The sequence below is a fragment of the Bos taurus genome, chromosome 10 (genome assembly GCF_002263795.3).
Source record: "Bos taurus isolate L1 Dominette 01449 registration number 42190680 breed Hereford chromosome 10, ARS-UCD2.0, whole genome shotgun sequence".
Taxonomy (NCBI): domain Eukaryota; kingdom Metazoa; phylum Chordata; class Mammalia; order Artiodactyla; family Bovidae; genus Bos; species Bos taurus.
The window spans coordinates 64,546,543-64,571,125 of record NC_037337.1 but is presented as its reverse complement, the minus strand read 5'-3'; the positions used below and the strand labels follow the sequence as shown (position 1 = coordinate 64,571,125).

General features: G+C 40.8%; 1 long non-coding RNA gene across 1 annotated transcript in view; it reads left to right on the top strand.

Annotated features, from left to right (window-relative positions):
* LOC132346308 (uncharacterized) overlaps positions 1–24,220 on the top strand; it is a 64,733-nt gene extending 40,513 nt beyond the window's left edge. The window contains exons 2-3 of the long non-coding RNA XR_009496095.1: positions 20,598–20,666; positions 23,927–24,220. This is a non-coding gene — a long non-coding RNA (uncharacterized lncRNA). The remainder of the gene's footprint in view (positions 1–20,597; positions 20,667–23,926) is intronic.
* Positions 24,221–24,583: the final 363 nt, after the last annotated feature.

Below are 24,583 nucleotides of genomic sequence, written 5' to 3'. Positions count from 1 at the left end.
AGCCTTCTACTCTCCACAGGTGTAAATACTACTCCACAAACCCCTTTAGTGTGTGGAGTCAGAGGCCTATTTATTTTTACAGTTAAAAAAATAAAGACTTTCTGAAATCTTGCTTGGGGTCTCAGAGCTTCCTGCTATGCCTCTGGGCACCTTAGTGTTGGTGTATAAATGCACAGAGCTTATTCCCTGAAGTTTCCATGGGGTCAACATGAGGTTTATTATTTTTTTTATGTGAGTTGAAGCAGCATTGAGCAGATTAGAACCAGTTCCTGGAAGACCATCTCATAGAGAGTTGTGGCTTAGCTCTTAAGGGACTCTGTGCTATGAGTCTTGCTACTGAACAGTTTGAGACGAAATAGATCAAGGAGCTGGAGAAAGTCTCCCTCTGTCTTTGCCCCGGCTCCCCATCCCTGCTCATTCTGGTCTGTGCCAGCACACCCTCGCCGCCTGCACTTGCCATACTCTGGCTGGTGGTGGACTCCCGAGGTGCGGGCATAGTCCTTGTTCCCTTTGTGACTCCCTTGAGCCCTATGGTTGAATGGATGATTTTTTTTTGCATGCATAATTAAATAAGCAAATCTCTAAGAATACCAACAGGAGAAAAAATGAGAGTGTTTCTCCTCCCTCCCTCCCTGAAAAGCCCCCTACCCGTGCACCAGATGGGCTGGGTAGCTATGCCTCCCCCTCTAAGCCTGATTCAGCAGTGGCTTTTATAAAGCTTTTCTAGTATGTGAGATGTTTCCCTAAAACAAAGCAGTAACCAATGATCTTTTCTTTCTTTTTAAAGTCTCCATTTTATTCTGGTATTTTCTTTCTAATGAGAGGTAGCGGAATCATTCATTCCATACTTTACCTGTGGAAGAATGCTCTGGGGTATAGGAATGCTTTGTGGAAGGCAGAAGGAAAAGTGGATTAAATACAGTTCATCTGTGCTGGCATATATTTCTCTGTGGGGAATTCTTTTTTAAATATGACTAATGCAAAATGAAGTTGTGGGTGATGGTTGGGGAAAATCAGTCAAGAGCCACTGACTTTATCTAGTTTTGTTTTCAAAAGAACACAAAAAATTTTTACTTGCATATTTTAAAATTAAGAACAGGACAAAATACTGTTCTATCCAACTGAGTAATTATAGTTACAATTTTAAAGAGAAAGTAGGGTAGTGTTGGAGGCAAAGTGTTGGAGGAGACATGCAGGGTGAGGAATCATGTATGTTTTAGAGATTACAGTTAAGATGGTCAGGATTATGCTGCACTGTTCTAGGTAACAGTATTTAAAATATTTTTATTGAAATATAGTTGATTTACAATGTGTTAGTTTCAGGTGTACAGCTAAGTGATTCTGTTATGTATATATATACATATATTCTTTTTTAGTTTCTTTTCCTTTATATAGATTACTGCAAGGTATTTAGTTCCTTCTGCTATACAATAAGTCCTTGTTGGTTGTCTATTTTATATATTGTGGTGTGTATATTTTAATTATTATTAATTGGGAGCCCCTAGTAGCTCAGCTGGTAAAGAATCTGCCTGCAATGCAGGAGACCCCGGTTTGATTCCTGGGTCGGGAATATCCACTGGAGAAGGGATGGTCTACCCACTCTAGTATTCTGGCCTGGAGAATTCCATGGACTGTATACTTTGCAACCATGGGGTTGCAAAGAGTCGGACATGACCGAGCGACTTTCACACACAACTGGGAGCAAGGCCTCCAGAGTCTGGTACGAAGTGAAGTGAAGATCAGGTCAGGGTCACACTCCATTCTCGCTCACCCCTGCTGTCTATGTGTCATTTAAGTCTCAGCTGTGGCCAAAGACCAAGTTCTGAATTTTCACAAGCAACACCAATCCGTTTTCCTGAGGGCTGTCCCTTTCTTAGGGATGGTCATCTTTTTGCCCAAGTTTGCCTTATTAAGAGGAAGGCCTGAGGAGCAGGAACCAGCATCTTTCTAACCAGTCATATCAACCGAGTCAAACTTTATCGTCAAAGGTGTGACAGATGTTTCTTCTGGATCTTTCCTTCATTGCATTTGCACAGAAGCTAACTTCCACAGGACACAACATGCATCCTCTTACCACATGCCGTTCCGTTGGTGTACGGTGCAGTGTTTTGCATCAGACAGCTCCTGTGTGAGTGTGATTGTGTGTTGATTCTTCGAGTCTGATGGGAATGGTTTCAAAAAATGATTTCAGACTTAAGATAACCTGAGACAAAAAGCAGCAAAATAAACCTTCAAAAATATCCTCAGAAGATAAGAAGGAAAACTTCAGTAGACCTAGACATGTGCCCCTTCTGGTTGTTGTCGTTTAGCTGCTCAGTCATGTCCAATTCTTTTGCCTCCCTCGGACCATAGCCCGCCAGGCTCCTCTGTCCATAGGATTCTCCAGGCACAAATACTGGAGTGGGTTTCCATGTCCTCCTCCAGTGGATCTTTCCAGCCCAGGGATTGAACCCTCATCTCCTATGTCTCCTGCATTGGCAGGCAAATTCTTTACCAACTGAGCCATCAGAGAAGCCTGTGTCCCCCTTTAGAGAAGGACGTCTGCTCCCTCGTGGGCAGTGTGTTCAGCAAGAGGGCCTCTGGCTGTCTGCTGCTTTGGGATCTGCCTCAGCTACAGAGAGCTGCTCAGCAAGGCTGCTGCACCTCCTGGGACAGCCTGCAGTTGAGTGAGGTGGAGGGACAAAACCTTGCTATGTCAGTCCACCAGATAACTCATATTGGCAACACGCACTCCTGAACCTCCTGCCAGCTTTCTGGAGACTTTGTTGGGTCTGCTTTGCAGTTCAACTGTTTCTGCTTCCATAGCTTTCCTATCATAGGTGTTGACTCTTAACAGATACTCTGTGTCCCAAACTCCATCTAGAAGTCGGCTTTTGGAGAACCCACTTTGTGATATTGTCGTTGATGCCTGTTCCTGAGAAAGCTGGCAGTGAGACTGGGATTTGGAGATGGTTTGCTGATACTGCCTGGCACTGAACACTCCATTACTTGTAGAAGGTGAAGCATAATGTGCAGTTCAGTGTGAAAACTTGTGTCAGTGGTAAATTGGGATGATGTCCAAGTGAAAGTGTGTTGAATGCATTGGCAAGTGTTTGAGATCCATGGAGGAAGTAGCTCTATGGGCAGTAGCATTGGGTGGCTATGGCTACCTGCCAGCCATAGCACAGTAAGATAACTAACCCTTGAGGGCAAGGAAAAGCAGAGTTTGGCTCTCATCTCCTGCAGGCGGAGGGCTGAGAAATTCACAGGCCAAACCCAGGATTTAGAAGTCAGAGTGGTTAACCTTCAAAGAACGTTAAACACTCAATAAGGCAGCCATATTATGCTAAGGTGAGGGCACAGGTTATGAAAATATAGACTGAGACACAGATATAGACTTTATGGATGTCCTGGAAGATTTTTTTTTCTCCCCAGACTCTCAGCATTCCTCTGTAAGAACTACCCTTCCCCCCACCCTCTCCATGCTGAAACTGAGAGCAGAGGCTTCTAGCCTAAAGTCTGCCTGTTCCCCTCTCTGGGTTTGCCCCGCCTCCCCACTGGCTCCTAGGCCTCCTGTAGGGTTAATACACAGTATAGTCCAGCCAGGGGCAGCAGCCTAAGCCTGCTGCCTTGCCCTTTTTCTCAAAGGTGTTGATTCCAGACCCCTCATCATCTTCTCAAAGAGGACTGCTTCTGGAGAACATGTCCTGTGAAAGGCAGAGTAGCTTAAGGCAGGCACAAAATCATTTTTAAATGTCAATGTGAAAAACTGGGGAGTGCAGCACAGGAGAGCACATGGATTACATTCTGACAAGATCTAATCCTGGGAGGATTGTTTTTAGGCAGGACCGCTTTGCCATCACCCTATCTGCTCCTTGCATCCCGCTTGACCCCCCACCCCCAACAGCCAAGTGTTCTCTTCCCAACGCCCCCACCATAGTGTGCTTCTTCCTGTATACCCGGATCTCTTGCTTTGGTTTCCTCCCCATATCAGAATTTATCTTTTTTTTTTTTTGATGTGGCCCATTCTTAAAATCTTCACTGAATTTGTTACAACACTGCTTCTGTTTTATGGTTTGGTTTTTTGGCCACAAAAGGCATGTGGGATCTTAACTCTTGATCAGGGGTGGAACCCACACCACCTGCATTGGAAGGCAAAGTCTTAACCACTGGACCACCCAAGGAAATCCCCCCAAATTTATCTCTAATGTATAATACATATAAGCATTAACTATGGACAATATATTAACATGTTTCTTCCACAAAATGTTTATTCTTTAATAATACAGCCAATCAGAATTCTTAAAAACCTACTTAGCAGTGTCATTGTTCCACCTGCCTTCAACCTTGTCATTTGTAAAGGCATTCATCACACTGTCCCTGGAGCAAGTGTAAATTGATTGTATTTGCCTTGCCTTCTTGGCCTGTCTCCATGACTTCCAGGAGCCTCAGTTTTAAATAATAAGGATGATAATAGCTGTCTTTTACTAAGGACTTAGGGGGCTTCCCAGGTGGTGCTAGTGGAAAAGAACCTGCCTGCCAATGCAGGGGATGTAAAGAGATGTGGGTTTGATCCCCAGGTCGGGAAGATCCCCCGGAGGAGGAAATGGCAACCCACTCTAGTTTTCTTGCCTGGACAGAGGAGCCTGGTGGGCTACAGCCCATGGGGTTGCAAAGAGTTGGACATTACTGAAGTGACTTAGGACACAGTGTCTGCCAGGTACTGTACTAACATTCTTTGTGGGTTAGCTCAGTAGCTCCTCGCCAGATTCCTATGAGGCAGGTAAACTGTAAATTCCATTTTATAGCCTTGATTCAGGTGTAAGCCCAAGATTTGAAATCTTGCTCCCCTAACCACTGTACCACATTGCCCAAATCTTTTCTGTGGCTTGTAGAGGCCCTATATAACATGGCCACAGCTTATCTCTCTAGCCTTATTCCATCTCTGACCATTTCCCTACCTGAACTCACTGGGCTCTGTGATGCCTCCAGACCTTTCTCCCTGATATTTTCTAGAACTCCTCCCCATGGATCCTATATCCTGCTGCTCTCTCCTCACTTAGACTTTATTTATCCTTCCAGAATCCATCTAGACATTGCTTCCAGTGTCAGCTCCTCTCACTATTCTCCAAATATCAAACATGGTTGGTGGCGGGGTTGGGGGGGGGTGTTCCATATATCTGTCCTTACTGTGACACCTGCTTGTCATCCTCACTGGCCCACAGGTTCCTTGAGGGAGGGCACATCTTCCTCACTGCCAGTTCTGATAGAACCTGCCACAGAGTAGACACTCGAAAACAGTACTTGTGGTATAAATGAATGAATGAACCCCAAAGGAAATACATGAGGTAGGAATTTTATGGTGGTGGTGTAGTTGTGTGATGGTTAATTTTATGTGTCAACCTGACTGGGCTGAGTGATGCCCAGGTAGCTAGTAAAACTTTTGTGGGTTGTGTGTCTGGGAGGGTTTTTCTGCAAGAGATTACCATTTGAACCAGTAGGCTTGAGTAGACCACTCTCACCAGTGTGAATGGGCATCATCTGATCTGTTGAAGTCCTGATAGAAGAAAGATGAATTTGCTCTTCACTTAAGCAGGGACATTCATTCTCTTGTGCCCTTGGACATCAGCACTTCTGGTTCTTGGGTCTTAAGACTTGGACTGGGACTTACACCATTATTTACCTCCTCCACCTTCCCACCCCATTCCCAAGCTTGTGGACTGCAAATCATGAGACTTCTTGGCCTTTACAGTTACATGCATCAATTTATATACATCACACATATATAGAGAGTATAAATAGCGCTTCCCTGGTGGCTCAGATGGTAAAGAATCTGCCTATAATGCAGGAGACCCACGTTCGATCCCTGGGTCAGAAAGATCCCCTAGAGAAGGGAATGGCTACCCACTCCACTATTTTTGCCTGGAGAATTTGGTAGCCAGAGCAGCCTGGTGGGCTCTAGTCCATGGAATCTCAAAGAGTCAGACACTACTGAGCAACTAACACTTTCATTTTTCTTTCATTGTATATTATATATGTGTGTGCTAAGTCATTTCAGTTGTGTCTGAAGTCATGATACTGGGAAAAATTGAGGGCAAGAGGAAAAGGGGGTGACAGAGAATGAGGTAGTTGGATGGCATCACTGACTCAATGGACATGAGTTTGAGCAAACTCAGGGAGATGGTGAAAGACAGAGAAGCCTGGCATGTTTCTGGGGTCACTAAGAGTTGGACACAACTTAGCTACTGAACAACAACAAATATATATGTGTTGTTTTATATATATATTTATATATATATATTATATATATATATACACACACACACACTATATATAATATGTATATATATATAACAATATATTACAATATACAACATACAATATATTATATATTGTATATATATATACAATATAGTATATATATATATATACACACACACACACACACACACACACACACACAATAAATTTTTCTTTTTTTGGATAGCCTTGTGATAATGTAACAAAACAGTGAAAAAAGAAAAATAGAGGTCTGTGTACTGAGCTCCAGCTGTCTTGACCCCACAGTTCACCTATGGACTTTCTTGTGTTTGGTGTTAAATTTTGGATCCAAGTCAGGTCCAGAGTCTGTTGTGCCATTTTGTTCCTGACCACATGTGCCACCCAGGAGGATTTGAGCTGGCAGTGTTCCAAGCCAGAAGAAGCCTGACAATTGCTTGTTGAAAGAAAATTGTTACCAGCTCTCTAGATATTTGCAGCCTGACAAATAAACTGTCTTCCTCAAAGAGTTTAGACACACATAACTAAACACTGAATACCCAGAGGGCCCATCACAAATGAAAAGGTGGTAAATAAGAAAAGCCCAGTGTAATCAATGTTTCTGTCTTCTAAACTACATGGAGAAAAATCCCAATCAATATTTGAGATAGTTCTTTTCAAACAAGGAAATGTTCAGAATGAAAGACTATTCCATGCATAGAATAAGATTTGAGGAAGCCTGTATTCTAATTCAAAATGTTCCCATTTGTGCAATTCATGAGATTTCCTCTGTAGCAAACGAGGAAAACTATTGTATATAAATTGTGACAGCTCTGGATAAAACTGAGTAAATGCTAGAAAAACTTTTCAGTGTTTATTCCCCTACAAAACAATAAAGGAAAATAATAGCTAAAAGGCAGCAAGCAGAAAGCAGGCCTTGGTTTGGAGGGCATATGCATTTTTTCAGTTAAAAAGAAATTGCCTCAATTAATTGCTCTTAGAAATAAGACATAATGATAATGTAAAAGTAAAGATTGCTGGAAAGTATGGATATTTATTTTAAGCCAGCTTGGTTAAAATGCCTTTAACGTGCAATACAATTTGTTGACTTAATATTTACCACACTAAGAAGTCAGATCTCTTTATGATCTCTTTTTTCCCTTAGAAAAGGGAGATTTTCTCTTTCCTGATTGGGCTTCAGTGATTCAGAATTATTGGTCAAATATTTATCGAGTGTTTGTGATTTGACTGTTGCTGGTCCACTGTTTAGACCTTAATTCTGACCATGACTCTGTTGCTTTCTCACGTATGAAAGTGAAAGACGCTCAGTCGTGTTCAACTCTTTGCGACCCCATGGACTGTAGCCTGCCAGGTTCCTCTGTCCATGGAATTCTCCAGGCAAGAATATTGGAGTGGGTTGCCATGCCCTCCTTCAGGGGATCTTCCCAACCCAGGAATCAAACTGGAGTCTCCTGCATTGTAGGCAGAGTCTTTACTAGCTGAGCTACCAGGGAAGCTTCTCATGTGTAGAGAGTGGTTTCCACTGGTCTTGAGCAAGCTAAAAGCACATTTTCCCCATGGATCTTGTCTCTATCTGTCTGTGTTAACTCTGATGTTCTCATGACGTGTATAGTGCGCCACTCTCTTAGGCCTCCGAACCCTGCCACCCACATCTTCACCCTCCCCAGTTTAGCACCCCAGGCCTCTAGATGCATCTGCCCAGGGCACAAGGCAGAGGACCCACCTTGCACTGTTGTTCTTTCCTTCTTTCAAACACTTAAGCACTGTGTGTGTGCTCTGGGCACTCTTCCAGGTGTTGGAGAGATGGAGAGTAATGTGTAAGCAGGTAAATAACCAGGAAGATTTCAGAGACAATGAGTGCTCAGGAGAAGTGGGGCTTTCCTTTTTATTGGGAGGGTGGGTTGAATGTCAAGAAAGAGAATAGTCTGCAAAGATATGAGGCAGACAACTGGAGACACAGAGATAAGCAACTGTAAATGTGGTAAGGTGGAAACAAAAAATCCAGCCTGATAGGGTCACAGTGAGCCAGGACTAGTGCCTTCTAGAAGGAGCTGGAGATGAAGTTATAGAGGTGAATCCACTGCTATTTGGTGAATTGCTCCCATTTTCTCCTCTAGGTCCGCTCTTCACTCCACTCTGTGTCCTGGGGGGTGACTTTTCCCTGCTCTCTGCCCTGTGGCTGGATCCAGCCAATGACGAGTCCTAGCAGATGGGAAAGGAGGGGCCTGGGTATTTAACTGGAAGTCTCAGCTCCACACAGCCTTTCTGTCTTCAGGTAATCAGCCTTCCTTTCAGGCCTGGGGTGCTAACAGTGCCCTGCAGTGACTAGCTCTGAGGATTCCACTCTACCCTATAGCTTCACAACAACCTGCCCACACTTCTGAGTGGCATATATACAACTTTTTCCCAGTTTGAAAATGTCTTCTGTTTCTTATGTGACTCTGAATCAGACAGCCATTCAAACTGTGGCAGAGTGCGGATCTCATATGCTATGGAAAGCTATTTGAGATTTTAACTTAAATCAAGTTTGTTGAGGTATAATTCATATATAATAAAATTCACTACTTTTAGATGTATAGATTTATGAATTTTGATAAAACCCTATGGTCATATTAAGGCTTCCCATGTGGCTCAGTGGTAAGGACTCTGCCTGCCAATGCAGGAGACATAGGTTCAAGCCTTGGGTCAGGAAGATCCCCTAGAATAGGAAATATTAACTCCACTATTCTTGCCTAGGAGATCCCATGGAGAGAGAAGCCTGGCAGGCTATAGGCTGCTGCTGCTAAGTCGCTTCAGTCGTGTCCGACTCTGTGCGACCCCATAGACGGCAGCCCAATGCAGGAACTCCATTGCAGGAAAGTGAAAAGTGAAAGTGAAGTCATTCAGTCGTGCCGACTCTTAGCAACCCCATGGACTGTAGCCCACCAGGCTCCTCCATCCATGGGATTTTCCAGGCAAGAGTACTGGAGTGGGGTGCCATTGTCTTCTCTGGGTTCACAAAAGAGTCAGTCATGACTTGGTGACTAAACAGCAACATCAAATGGCGTGTTATCCCCACCATAATCAAGATGCAGAACAACTAATCATTTGGGAGTTTGAAATGAGAGGGTTCCATGATCTCCCCTGCCCTGCCCCCCAGTTTTTCAAACCTTACTCAAACTTGAAAGGTCAGAGGAAGGCAAGAATAGATACAAAGAGGTTGGTAGCTACCATGGGGTCGCAAAGAGTCAGACGCGACTGAACGACGTTCACTTTCACTTTCACATGGTATAGGCACTGTGCTAGACAACCAGGGTGTAATAATGAATGATCCTCTGTTCTGAGAAAGATGCTAGTCTAGTGGGAAAAATTAACAAGGAACCAGAACATTATAATTCAGTGTGATAGCTTGTTCCAAGATGCTGAAGTATGGGTTACTATGGGTATAACTGGGAAGGACATGTAGGAGATTAATAATGTACAAATTCCACCTTCCCATGACCTTTCTGAACTAACCAATACCTTTGCCCTGGGTTGAGAGTCTCCATCAGAGGTCTGATTCCATCAGCACCAGTATTTGTGGCCAGAGGGGAGCATAGTTTTTGAATTCTCTAAATCCCAATGGTTTTCAGGTATGAATGCTCTCCTTCAAAGTATAGAGCAGAAACAGAAAAAGAGTACTGCATCAATATCAGGTAACATGTGTTAGTGCCACTGAACATTTTCCACATCACAGTCCGCACAGCACAGTCTGCTAAGACAGGGGCTGCCCACTGCTGCGAGAGGACAACAGGCAGTCTTGACACACAGTTCCCACCCAAGCTGAGGAATGTCAAGATTCTGGCTCTCCTACAAGCTGAGAGGTGCTAACATTGTCTCCCTCCTAATTGGAAAATTGTCATAGGAGAATGAAAAAAGCGATAGAATTTGGAGCCAGGAAATCTGGTTTAAGTCTCATCACAGTTTGGATCATCTCTGCCAAGGGATGACCCCTCTGACCCTTGGTTACCTCACCTAGAAAATGAGAATATCTTCCTATCTTACAAATGGTTAAGTACTTCTCAAACATAATTATTACATTGCCCAAAACTCAGCAAGGATACAGAATCCCCAAGATTGAACACAATGCTCCACCTGATGTGTGCACTGGAAAGATGCTTGTGGTTGACTTTGACCGCACTGGAAGGACAGCTCCAGGGAGGGCAGGGGAGAAGAAGAGGAAAATACTGATGGCTCCTTGCCACTGGTCACTTGTCACTGCTGGCCTGAATGAATCACCTCTTTTCACCTATGTCAACAACATCAGCTCTAATCACTACCTCCACCAAGCCCCCAAGCCCCTGTAGAGCAGAGACTAGGGGAAAAAAGTGAGATAATGTGGCTGGGAGTACCATCGGGGTTGATTTTAGGTTATCAAATAACAGACACGAAGGGAGTTGAATGTCATTCTTTTATTACCAATTCAATTCTTGGCTCTATTTTCCTAAGTTTTAAAATTGACTTTCCTCTGCATTTGTAGAACTATCTGAAATGGATTGTTATACGTAAGCAGTGGCTAGTAGGCAAGTAGATATCTGTCCAGATAATTAACAGAGGAATGCCTTCAATCCTACAAAACACTAAGTCAGTAGTAAGCCCAGGAATGATGGAAGAGGGTGGTTTATTGATATCCAAATCACTAAAATGCTAATAAATAGAATAATAAATATAACCCATAATGATACTATTAATAGAGGACATTTATTGAGAAGAGGTCAGTGGTACAAATGAGGTCCAAATAATTAAAAAAGCATGAAATCCAAGGTCTCACTATAAAGGTATGAAATGACCAGGGTGAACTTTCTGTGGAGGTCAGGAATGAGTTATTAAGTGGACTATCCAATTTTTCCAGGTTTCATTGTACATACTATGTACTAGGCATTGTGTTAGGCAGTTTATATGGATTTGCTTTATCTGGACAAATATCCCTATGAGATAGGTAGATGCTATTGATCTCATCAAATAATCAATGAAAAAGCTAAGGCTGGAGGATTGAGTATGCGTTCAGCTAGGCTGAGGTTGGGGAAGGAGGTAAATGGCATATCAGAAGACTTACCTCTTTGGGAGGCAAATTTGCCAAGTCTTGAGCCTCCTATTGGAGCCAATGCAGATGCAATTATTTGCTTCAAAGTCTGTTATGACGTTCTGATATTATTCTCAGAAGTCTCCAAAAGGGACCAGGTTATGACATCAGTGAAGTTTACTCCAGGTCAATCTATGCATTAGGCTTATTGTTTTCAAATTTCGCTGTTTATCATTGTCACTTGGAGAGCCCACAGAGGTCTATCTTCCATGTACCTGACCTTAAATCAGAACCTCTGGGGAAGGGGCCTAGAAAGATGCATTCAGACTACATTGCCAAAAATTCTGATTTGTATCTGTTAGGAACTATTGTGGTAGGCCAAGAAGTCCTCTCTGATTCTATTTTTCATCTTAAACTATGTTCATATATGTTGTCAAAATCTTTAGAGTCAAGAATCTGGTGTATACAGTGAAACAGAATTATGCCAGCCACAGGTAAACCCTGTACTTTTGTTTCTGTCTTTTCCTAACTTTTAAAAATTAGTTTTATGAAATATGCACCAATTACAATTTAATGAATTATGGCAAATGAGTTGAATCATGTAACCACCACCATAATAGTAAAATAATAATATTTCCATCATCCCCCAAAGTCATTTTGTGTTTCTTTGCAGTTAATCCCTTTCTAGGGCCCTGGCAACCACTGGTTCCCTTCTGTCACTGTAGTTTTGCCTCTTCTAAAATTTCATATAAATGGACCACCTGTAGACTTCCCTGGTGGCTCAGATGGTAAGGAATCTGCCTGCAACGCAGGAGACCTGGGTTCCCTGGGTTGGGAAGATTCCCTGGAGAAGGCAATGGCAACCCACTCAAATATTCTTGCTTGGGAAATCCCATGGACAGAGGAGCCTGGAGGGGCTATACAGTCCATGCGGTCTCAAAGAGTCAGACATGACTGAGGGACTGATGCTTTCATTTTCTTTTTGCTGTATATGGTCTTAAATTCTAACTTCTATCATTTAGCATAATGCTTTTGAGATCTGTCCAGGCTATTCTGTGTATTGGTAGTTCTTTCTTTTATTATTACTATATTCCATCATATATTCCATGCAACAATTTATCTGTTCACCTCTTGATGGACATTTGGTTGTTTCTAGTTTGTGCCTATTATGAACATATTTGTGTGAACACAGTCTTTACTTCTCTTCTATAAATATCTAGGAGTTGGAGGTGAAATAATGTCTGTTTAACTTTATATCTGCTAAACTTTACATCTGTTTTCTAAAGTGGCTATAATATTTTGCACTCCTGCCTGCATAGAATTAGTTTTGGTTGCTCCACATCCTCACTAGCACTTGGTTTGTTGGTTCTTTTATATTGAAGCATTCTGGTTGTGTGTAGTGGTATCTCACTGTGATTTTGATTTGCTTTTTTCCTAATGTCTAATGATATTTGGTATAGTTTCCTGTGCTTATTTGGCATTTTAAAACAGCTTTATTGATGTATAGTTGATATATAAAAGACTGCACACATTTAATGTGTATAATTTGAGTTTATGTGTATGTGCTCAACTGTGTCCAACTCTCTGCAACCCCATGGATTGTAGCCCTCCAGGTTCCTCTGTCCATGGAATTTTCCAGGCAGGAACACAGGAGTTGGTTGCCATTCCCTTCTCCAGTGGATCTTCCCAACCCAGGGATTGAACCCGAGTGTGCTGAATTGTCAGGTAGATTCTTTACCACTGTGCCACCAGACACTTGCTATTAGAGTTTGGACGTATTCAAATACTTGTGATACCATTACTACAATCAAGGCAATAGATACATCTAACACCTTTCAGAGTTCTCCTTGTGTTCCTTTGTTTTTGTTTTGTGGTAAGAACACAGCATGAAATTTACCCTCTGAAATTTTGAACTGCATAAAATGTGTTGTTAACTATAGGCATCGTGTTATACGGCAGCTCTCTAGAATTTATTCAAGTAGCAAAACTTCAACTCTATTTGCTATTCATATATATTCTTTGATGGAGTGTCTATTTAGATCTTTTACCCATTTTAAAAATTGGATTGTCTTCTTACTATTCTTTTGCAAGAGTTCTTTAAATATTCTCTATCAGATGTTGGCAGACTTTTTCTTAAAGGGCCAGATAGTAAATATTTTATGTTTTTAGGCCATAAATTTTGGATCACAATTATTTAACTCTGACATTTTAGTTTGAAAAAGCCACAGGTAATAAAACTTGATTTAAAAAACCAGCTGACTGTAATTTGCCAACCTCTGTTGTAGATATAACTTCTTTATTAGATATATGTTTGGTAAATATTCTTCCTCTAGTCTGTACCCTTCTTTTTTTTTATTTTTTTAACAGTATCTTTTGATGTTTAAAAGTTTTTAATTTTTATGAGGTCAGATTTATCAGTGTTTTCTTTTATGGATTGTGCTTCTTGTGTTTTAATGTAAGAAATCTTTGCTAACCCAAGACCATAAAGATTTAGTTTAGCTTTTTTCCTGTGGTTTCTTCTAAAAGTTTTATAATTTTAGGTTTATCACTTAGATATATGATCCATTTGACTATAGTAATTTTATTAATTTTCTGTATATAAGTAATATTGGCATAAAGTAATATTACTTTGAGATATTAATTTTTAAATATGTTATAAGGTAATAGTCAAGATCCTTTGTTGTCTTTTTTTGCATTTGAACATCCAGTTGTTTTGACACCATGTGTGGAAAGGATCGTCTTTCAACATTGAATTGCTTTTGTACCTTTGTGGAAAGGCAGTTGGCTAAATATGTGTGGTCTATTTTCTTACATGAATACTTCATCTCTTGATTACTCCATATATATATGTTAACCTTGAGATCAAGGAAGTCCCACCTTTATTTATTTGTTTTCTCAGAACTGTTACAGCTAGAGTAGGTCATTTGGATTTCCATATAAATTTTAGAAGCATCTGTTAAACAAATATGAAAACACCTGCTGGAATTTAATGTTCATTGTGTTCAATCTGCAAATGAACTTGGAGGAAAATAAAAATATCAGCATTACTGAGTCTTCCAACCCATGAAGATTAGAAGTTTCATTCCATTTATTTAAATTTCTGTTAATTTCTTTAAGTAATATTTCATAGTTTTTGACTTACAGCTTCAATGTTTTTTGTCAAATTTGTCCAAATTTGTCAATTTTGTCATGTCTGACTCTTTGCGACCCCATGAATAGCAGCATGCCAAGCCTCCCTGTCCATCACCAACTCCCGGAGTTCACTCAAACTCATGTCCATCGAGTTGGTGATGTCATCCAGCCATGTCATCCTCCGTTGTCCCCTTCTCCTCCTGCCCCCAGTCCTTCCCAGCATCAGGGTCTTTTCCAATGAGTCAACTCTTTGCATGAGATGGCCAAAGTATCGGAGTTTCAGCTTCAACCTCAGTCCTTCCAATGAACACATAGGACTGATCTCCTTTAGAATGGACTGGTTGGATCTCCTTGCAGTCCAAGGAACTCTCAGGAGTCTTCTCCAACACCACAGTTCAAAAGCATCAATTCTTTGGCACTCAGCCGTCTTCACAGTCCAACTCTCACATCCATACACGACCACTGGAAAAACCATAACCTTGACTAGATGGACCTTTGTTGGCAAAGTAATGTCTCTGCTTTTTAATATACTGTCTAGGTTGGTCATAACTTTCCTTCCAAGGAGTAAGCGTCTTTTAATTTCATGGCTGCAATCACCATCTGCAGTGATTTGGGAGCCAAAGAAAATAAAGTCTGACACTATTTCCACTGTTTCCCCATCTATCTCCCATGAAGTGATGGGACCGGATGCCATGATCTTCGGTTTCTGAATGTTGAGCTTTAAGCTAACTTTTTCACTCTCCTCTTTCACTTTCATCAAGAGGCTTTTTAGTTTCTCTTCACTTTCTGCCATAAAGGTGGTGTCATCTGCATATCTGAGGTTATTGATATTTCTCCCAGCAATCTTGATTCCAGCTTGTGCTTCTTCCAGCCCAGTGTTTCTCATGATGGACTCTGCATATAAGTTAAATAAGCAGGGTGACAATGTACAGCCTTGACATACTCCTTTTCCTATCTGGAACCAGTCTATTGTTCCATGTCCAGTTCTAACTGTTGCTTCCTGACCTGCATATAGGTTTGTCAAGCACTAGATTCAATTTGCCAATATTTTACATCTCTATTTGTGATTTTTCATTTCTTTATTTTGTATTTCTTATGATGTTGGTATCTTATTTTCTGTCAGAAATTCTGGGTCATAACAGGACGTGAGAAGTATTTTCCTCTATTTCTGGAAGAAGTTTGGGATGAATTGGCATCATTTTCTTGAAATGTTTGGTAGAATTCACCAGTGACGCTAACTGGCTGGAGTTTTACTCGTGAGTTAGTTTTAATCTAAGAATTCAGTTTCTTCCATATTTATGGGACTACTCAGTTTCTTTCTTTGTGAACTTTGGTATTTTGTGATTTTTAAGTCACAAATATCCATTTAAGTTGTCAAATTTTTTGGCATAAATGCTTATAATATTCAGTTAGTATCTTTTAGATGTCTGTAGGATCCAAAATCACTGCATATGGTGATTACAGCCATGAAATTAAAAGACGCTTACTCCTTGGAAAGAAAGTTATGACCAACCTAGATAGCATATTCAAAAGCAGAGATATTACTTTGCCAACAAAGGTCTGTCTAGTCAAGACTATGGTTTTTCCAGTGGTCATGTATGGATGTGAGAGTTGGACTGTGAAGAAGGCTGAACGCCAAAGAACTGATGCTTTTGAACTGTGGTGTTGGAGAAGACTCTTGAGAGTCCCTTGGACTGCAAGGAGATCCAACCAGTCCATTCTAAAGGAGATCAGTCCTATGTGTTCATTGGAAGGACTGAGGTTGAAGCTGAAACTCCGATACTTTGGCCATCTCATGCAAAGAGTTGACTCATTCGAAAAGACCCTGATGCTGGGAAGGACTGGGGGCAGGAGGAGAAGGGGACGACAGAGGATGACATGGCTGGATGGCATCACCAACTCGATGGACATGAGTTTGAGTGAACTCCGGGAGTTGGTGATGGACAGGGAGGCCTGGCGTGCTGCGGTTCATGCAGTCACAAGAGTCAGACATGACTGAGCAACTGAACTGAACTGAAGTGATAGGATCTTTGATAATGATCCATCTTTCATTGCTTTATATTGGAAATTTTTGTATTCTCTCCTATTTTCTTTATCAGTATGACTGGCTGTAGATTCATCAATTTTTAAAATTGATCTTAAGAGAGTACCTATTTCATTAAATTTCTCCGTTTTCTATTTCATTGATTTCTGGTCTTATCCTTATTATTTACTTTCTTATTATTTGGATTACACTTCTTTTTCTAGCTTATTTAGGTGGAAATTTTAGATAACTTATTTGAGAACTTTCTTCTTTTCTAGTGTACACATTTATTGCTATAAATTTTCTTCTAAGTTCTATCCCACCAATTTTGAGATGCTGTTTTAATTTTCATTCAGTTCAAAATATTTTAAAATGTCATTTGTGAGCTCCTCAACTCATGTAGTTATTTAGAAGTGTGTTGATGAATTAAAAATATTAGGAATTTTAAAAAGATACCTTTCTGCCATTGTTTCTAGATTAATCTGTTTTTGGCCATAAAATTTGCTTTGAATCGTTTAAGTTCACTTAAATTTGTTGACACTAGTTTCACATCCAGGAGATGGTTTATTTTGGTGAACACCTCATGAACATTTGAAAGAGAAGTGTATTTTTTAGTTGTTGATAGACTTTGCAATAAAGGTCAATTTGGTTTAGTTGACTGATAATGATGTTCAAGCATTCTATATCCTTATTAACATTTCTCTGTGCTTATTCTATTAATTACTAAAAAAAAAGTGTTGAAATCACCACCTATCATTATAGATTTGCCTGTTCTCCTTTCAGTGCATTAATTTTTTTCTTCATGTATTTCGAAGCTCTGTTATTGGGTACATATAAATTTAGGATTATTATGCACTGTTGTGAACTAACTGATTTGTGTCCTTCCAAAATTCGTGTGTTGAAGGTCTAGCCTCCAGTACCTCAGAATGTGACTACATTCAGAGATAGGGTTTTTAAAGAGGTAAATAAATTTAAATGATTTCATTAGGTTAGAACCTAATCTAATATGATTGATGTACTTAGAAGAAGAGGATATTAGGACATAAATACACTCAGAGGGAAGACTATATGAAGACACAGGGAGAAGGTAGCCATCTACAAGCCAAGGAGAAAAACCTCAGAAGAACCCAACCTTATTGATACCTAGATTTTAGACTTAATTGTGAGAAAATTGAAAGAGGAAATGGCAACCCACTCCAGTATTCTTGCCAGGATAATCCCATGGACAGAGGAACCTGATGGGCTACAGTCCATAGCGATTGCAAAGAGTTGGACACGACTGAGTGACTGAGCACTCACTCTCACTGAAACGTCCCAGTCTGCGGTACTTTGTTGTGGAAGCCCTATGTATTTTTTGATGAATTGACTTTTTTGCTATTAGAAAATGTCCATTTTTATTTGTGGCAGTATTTCTCATTCTGAGACCTACTTTTCCTTAGTATAGTCCCTTTTTCTTTTGATTAGTGTTTTATTGTACATATTTTTATATTGTTAATTTTTAACATATATGCATCTTTTAATACTGTTCACTTCTTTGTAATGCTCGTATTTCCCTCTATATTTTTAATTATATAGAGAATATTTATAGCAGCATTTTTATACCCTTGTGACAGAGGATCCTAGTGGGCCACAGACAATGGGGTCATAAAGAGTCGGACATGACTGAGAGACTGAGCACATCATGTGCTAGTTCCATTGTCTCAGTCATTTCTTGATCTACTTATATTTATTGTATTTTTTGCTTTGGCTGGAAATTGGTCAAAATTTTATGCTGCTTGTCATGCCTCATAAATTTTGATTGCATACCTGACATTGTGATTTTACACTCTCTATATTGTCAGCTGCTGGGTTTTGCTGCTTTCATTTAAATAGTGCTGAATTTTATCCTTATGTGCAGTTAGTTATTTGGAATCAGATGACTTTTTTTGAATTTTGCTTGCAAGCTTTGTTAGGATTGATCTGAATCATCTTTTAGTTGAGCATCAATTTAGCTCTACTATGGCTTCCCTGATAGCTCAGTTGGTAAAGAATCTGCCTGCAATGCAGAAGACTCTGGTTCGATTCCTATGTCTGGAAGATATGCTGGAGAAGGGATAGGCTACCCTCTCCAGTATTCTTGGGCTTCCCTTGTGGCTCAGCTGGTAAAGAATCTGCCTGCAAAGCAGGAGACCTGGATTTGATCCCTGGGTTAGGAAGATCCCCTAGAGAAGTGAAAGGCTACCTGCTCCAGTATACTGGCCATGGGGTTGCAAAGAGTCAGACACGACAGAGTGACTTTCACTTTCACTTTCATGGTGGTGATGCTCTTCTACATAATGCCTTTGGTCTCATAATATCTTTATACTCTGACTGTAGGAACACAGATTATTTCTATTCTGAGTAGGCTTCTAGGATTGTTCTTCCTACTCTTTTCTGTTGATTCTTTACCTGTTACACTTGTCTTTTTGTACTTAGCCAAAGACTCTAGGGGACCTCAGAGCAGAAAACTGGAGCTCTTTCTCTTACATATCCCTCCTTTTTGTTTTTTTGCTGCACAGAATTTAGCTGCCTTGGCCATGTGAATTCCAGTCTCTGTCTTCTCACGTCAAGAAGTGCTTGGCTGTTTGCGTTATCCCTCCTTGCACTGAGGCCTGATAACTACCTCTGAACAGTAACCTGGTGCAGTTGTAGAGCTCATTTTATTTGTGGCTCTTCTCTCAGGGATCTCTATACTGCTGTTTTGTCATTCATTACCTGAAAACTGAGATTTCATGTATTTTGTCTAGATTTTTAGTTATAAGGATAAATCTAGTTCCTATTAATCCACTTGACACCTTTATTTGCTTTAATTTTAAACATTATTTTGCTTTTCATAGTCAGTCCCTTGTTCTTAAGGGAATTAAAGGCCTAACAATATATACAAAGTACTTTTCCCCTAAATGTATTCTTGTCTGGGTGAGTCTCAGCTTTGTGGTATCTTTCTGGTATCTGATTAGTATCTGGATCTTTTCTCCAAACAGCTGTAAAGTGGGGCATTTCCCATAGGAAATGGCACTGCTCCTTTGGCACCTCCAGAAATCTCAAATCTCCCATATCTCCAAAGTTCCAAGGAACTTTCAGGACATAGATCTACTGAACTAAATATTCATGGTCTGAGTACAAATTGCCTCATGCACATGTATTTCCCAAGCAGTCCAATATTTCTAGTACTAAAGACAAATCCTTAAATCTAACCTTGATTTGCTGTTATCAATTAGAAACCAGCACAGAGCTGCAGTATATTTAGAAGATGATATAAACAGAGAAAGTAGACCAGGCGAAGAGAAAGGAGAAGGTAGAGAAAGGCTTTCAGTTGCTCCACGTGTGAGCGTGCTCAGTTGCTTCAGTCGTGCCTGACTCTGCGACTCCATGGACTGTTCCCTGCCAGGTTCCTCTGTCCCTGGGATTCTCCAGGCAAGAATACTGGAGTGGGTTCCCATGCCCTCCTCCGGACAGTTTCTCCACAAGGCCTGGCTGATTGATACCAATTATCTAGTCTGTTACCCTTGAATTTCAAACCCTAAGGCAATAGCTCTTCTTACAATGGACTTTCACACTGTAATTGTCATGTTTGGTGGGAAGAGGGATGGGGAGAGGAAAAATATGCACAACTCTGAAACATTACTTTTTTTTTTTTTTTTAAATAAAATCTTGGAATTTCTCTGGCTGGCTGGTGGTTAAAAATTCACCTTCTAATGTAGGGAGTATGGGTTTGATCCCTGGTTGGGGAGCAAAGGCCACATGCTTTATGGCCAAAAAACCAAAACATAAGCCAGAAACAATATTGTAACAAATTCAATAAAGACTTTAAAAATGGTCCATATTAAAAAAAAAGTCTTAAAAATAAAATTTCTAAGTTTGTGATGGTGGTAAGATTTCTTTTTTTAGGTTCTTGTAAGGTATTTTTCTTCCATTTCATATTTAAAGCATATACTTTAATTCCCCGCAAAAGGGAAGCCAATATATTTTCTATCCCTTTTGGACTCTGTGTTCTTGCTTCTTCTCTCCAGAATCCACACTTGAATGAGTCCAGGAGTCTCTTTTGTAAGAGATGTTATTGGTGCCCCAGCCATACCTACCCTCCTGGGCCTCACCTTTGTGTAACACTCCCTGTCTTACTTCCAGGTGCCAGCCTGTGTACCTCTTTGCTGAAGGGCTTGCCAAAGCACCTGGACCCTGCTGCTTGTGCCTAAGGTAGGCTAGAATGCCCCATAATTCACAACTTGGATGGGATATCTCTGAATTGCTTCTTCTCCACTGATTCCTGAAGTTTCCCAGCAGAATGATGCTCCAGTTGCCACAGTGGTAGCTGTCTCACTTCCCACTTCCCTGCAACTGTTTCTTGGATCACCTCCCAAATAAACTGCTGCTGCTGCTGCTAAGTCACTACAGTCATGTCTGACTCTGTATGACCCCACAGACGGCAGCCCATCAGGCTCCCCTGTCCCTGGATTCTCCAGGCAAGAACACTGGAGTGGGTTGCCATTTCCTTCTCCACCCAAATAAACTACTTGTACTCAATTCCTTGTTTCTGAGAGAATTCAAATTTAGCTATTTATACTTTCTGGAAAGCAAGCAATTCCCCACAGACAACAGGATAATCTAGAAGTAAAATTCACAGCTTTATTTTCCCAGCAATGCTAGTCTCCAATTCTCACTGAATGTAAGAGAAAGAAGTAAAACAAGCATAGGGTAGAGAGTACCCTGCCCTCTGTCTTCATACTGTCAGGCCCCCAGGACACTTCCTTACCTGAGATGAGAAATAAATTTCTGTCCCCAACTCAGACCAGGTCCTGTTGTTCCAGATTGGGATCTGTTAGAATATTGCTCTTACTATTTGTACTTCAGGAGCAAACCCTTATTTTAGCCCTTAAGATAGATCCTTATCCTCACTGAGATTACTTCTAGAAGCACGATGGAGAACATCTCCCAATGCCAGACATTTTCTTCTCTCCACCTGGGGCTTTTCCCATGAAAAGTAAAGTTCCTCCTTCAGTTTGATGTTTCTGAATGAGCCTGTACCCAGTGCTTTTCTGCATATACCCAACTCCATCAGGTGTGATTCTGGCATAAGGTTTACTTGGGATCATGGATTTTCAGATCTTTTCTCTGCTGCCTATTGTGACAGTTGCTACTCTAGTTAGTCTCCAGGGATATGCCTTGGGTCCTTTCTAGTGAAAACAGCTACATCATTAGTAGCTTTGACCAAAACTCTTAATATATTACTTTGATGAATTGGTTATAACTTCCTAACTATTAATATGAACACTACTAATCTAGGGGTTTCTGCTGCAGCCTCAGTGCCTTCTTGCCAGTGAGATCACAACCCTGGAAGAATACCTCCTGCCACGTGCAAAGAGTATTAGATCATTATTTTCAGAAAAACCACATGAAGAAGTGAGTTATATCTTTAAAAGGAAGGATAAAAGAGCTTTATACATGGAAGACAACTTTATATCCAGAGGTGGAAAACTCTACCTCTGATTGCTTTTCTGAGTATTGATCCCATAGTGTCCTTAGATGCTCCTTGAGGAGGCTGTGAGGTTGGATTGGACTACCAGACTTGTTGAAAATCAATATTTTTTCTTGTTTCAAATAAAACAGATAAAGCTTGAACCAGTATTTAGTGTATCAGAGAAATATCTAAACTAATGTAAGACAAACAGAAAACCTGGACTCTTGTAGGAGATGGAAATAAGTACAGAATTTGTTACTGATTAGTGGGTACAATATTTTTGATGTGTTCTAGAAGACCAGCCTGAGAGGATATTAGGATACATGGACATACTGATGAATCAGAAATAAGTAAAACTTGTGAATGAAAAATGTTGCTAGCATATCCATAAACATATATTATTGCAGCCATCAAGCCACAACAGGCACCCCTGAGCATGAGCCCTGAGGGAACTCTGGATGGAGACAAATAAACTGCCAGCTGCCAAGCCCATCAGCTATCCCCAATGGTGCACCCTTAGGGGACTCAGCATGGGAAAGAACACGGTACTAGCCCCAGGTACCTAAGGTGCCTATTGAAGGAATGATTTTAATGAGCCCAGACTCTCGCATCTTCCCAAAGACAGAAAAGTGCTCAATCCCTTAACTTGAGCTGTCTGATTTTCTTTAACTAATGGTAATCTTTTGACATTCTGACCACTCTGTTTTTGGTGCAACATATCCTGGCTCCTCCCTTACCACTTCTGAGCAGTCCTTCAGAGCTGTTTTAGAGGTTGACTCCTAGACTTAAGTCTTCAGTTTTGTCCACCAAATAAAACATAATTCTCAATTTTTAGTTTGTGCGTTTTTTTCAGTTGACAAAATATGATGTCAACAAAATGGGATGTAATGGTAAAATAGAGATGAGATCATTGAAAGAAATAACAGTAGGGATTGTGTTAAGCAACTGTGTGAGGTACTCTAAATGATACTGGATTTCAAAGGTCAAATGAGAGTGTAAGTAGAGAGGAATAGTAGGGAACAGATGATGACTGGGAGGCATTTCAGAAGAGGGAGAGAGTAGGAAGGAGAGCAATGAGGAATAATAGATGCGATTTTATGTGATTACATGTGAGACGAAGATGAATAGTTAAGGAAATAAAGTCAGGAAGTAGAGGAGAGAGGACTAGCCAGAGCAGGAGTCAGTGGCCTGTGGTTTCACTGGTGTACAGTCAGGTTCATCCATTTACATGTTGTCTGTGGCTGCTTTCATGACAAAACAGCAGAGTTGAGTAGTTGTGACAGTGCTATGTGATCTGCAAAGCCTAAAATATCTATTTTTACATAAAAGGTTGCTGACACCTGGACTAGAGGGAAGGAGGAAGAGTAGGAGAAATCAATTGGTTAACGAAAGAGTCATAGGTGACCAATTGCCAATGAGAATGCCTTTAGTGGGTGTTGTCACTGCCCTGCCTGCATCCTCCAGCTTCTGTGAACATTATATCAACTGGAAAAAAAGATGCACTATCTTAAATTTGAGAGTTATATTTTATTCAGTGGACAAAACTGAGAACTTCAAGCTTAGGATGCAGTATCTCAGATAGCCCTAAGAAACTGCTCCAGAGAGGCAAGGAGGAGGGCAGGATACATAGGAATTTTTGCATCAAAGACCAGGTAGTTGGAACATTAGAACAGGTTTAATTTTATTAATTAAAGACAACAGACATCTCAAGTTAAGGAATTCAGTGCTTTTCTGTGTATGGGAAGATGCAAGAGTCTGGGCTCACTCAAATCGTTCCTTTGATATGCACCTCAGCTTTCTGGGATCAGTATTCTGCATTTTCTCATCTCAGGGTACACTGTCAGGGGTGGCTACAGGACTGACTGCTGGATTGTGGGGGCATCCTGCCTCCATCCTGAATTCCCTCAGGGCTCACTGTAGGGGTGACTATGGTGTGATGGCTTGATGGCTGCACCATCCTTTGTTTACTGATATGGCAGGCAGTATTTTTCATCCACAGTTGATAACCATCGCAGATGTTCCCTTCTGAGAAATGACCTTGACTAATGTCTGCAGCTGATGTGTACAAAGGCCGGCCCTCTTCCCTCAAGGTGAGAGCAACTCTCTGATGAAGTTCATCCCCCCGGGCTTCTCCAGGGATCAGGCTGAAGCTGGTCTCCAGCTGAGAGCACATTCCCTTGTTCCTTTGTTTTCCCTATCCTGTTTCCCTCACACCTCTACTCCTGAAGATGCTCCCCCACTAAATACCTTGAACCAGAATTCCTCTCTCAAGCCCTGCTTCTATGGAGTCTGACTTAGGCAGTGCTATTTAATGTCAAAAAGTACATCTAGTTGAGTTTTTAATGGAAATACATGCAAAGCACCTAAGATCACAGTGACTTTTATATTTTCTTTAGAAAATATGATCATTAAAATTGTCACTAATTAAATTACAAATTATGGTCTGAGAAGCAGGCTAAAGCAGTTTACCACATCACATTCTTCTTAATCATAAGCAGTGGATTTGCTTGTGTATATGGTGAACACACACATGCAGATCTGAGAACTTTGTCATCCATCGAGAAGCTGTTCTGGACCAGTGTGTGTGACTAGGCAGGGAGCCTTTCTAACTAGCAACTGCATTCAGGTCATTCAGAACTTTCTCTGTGGCTTGAAA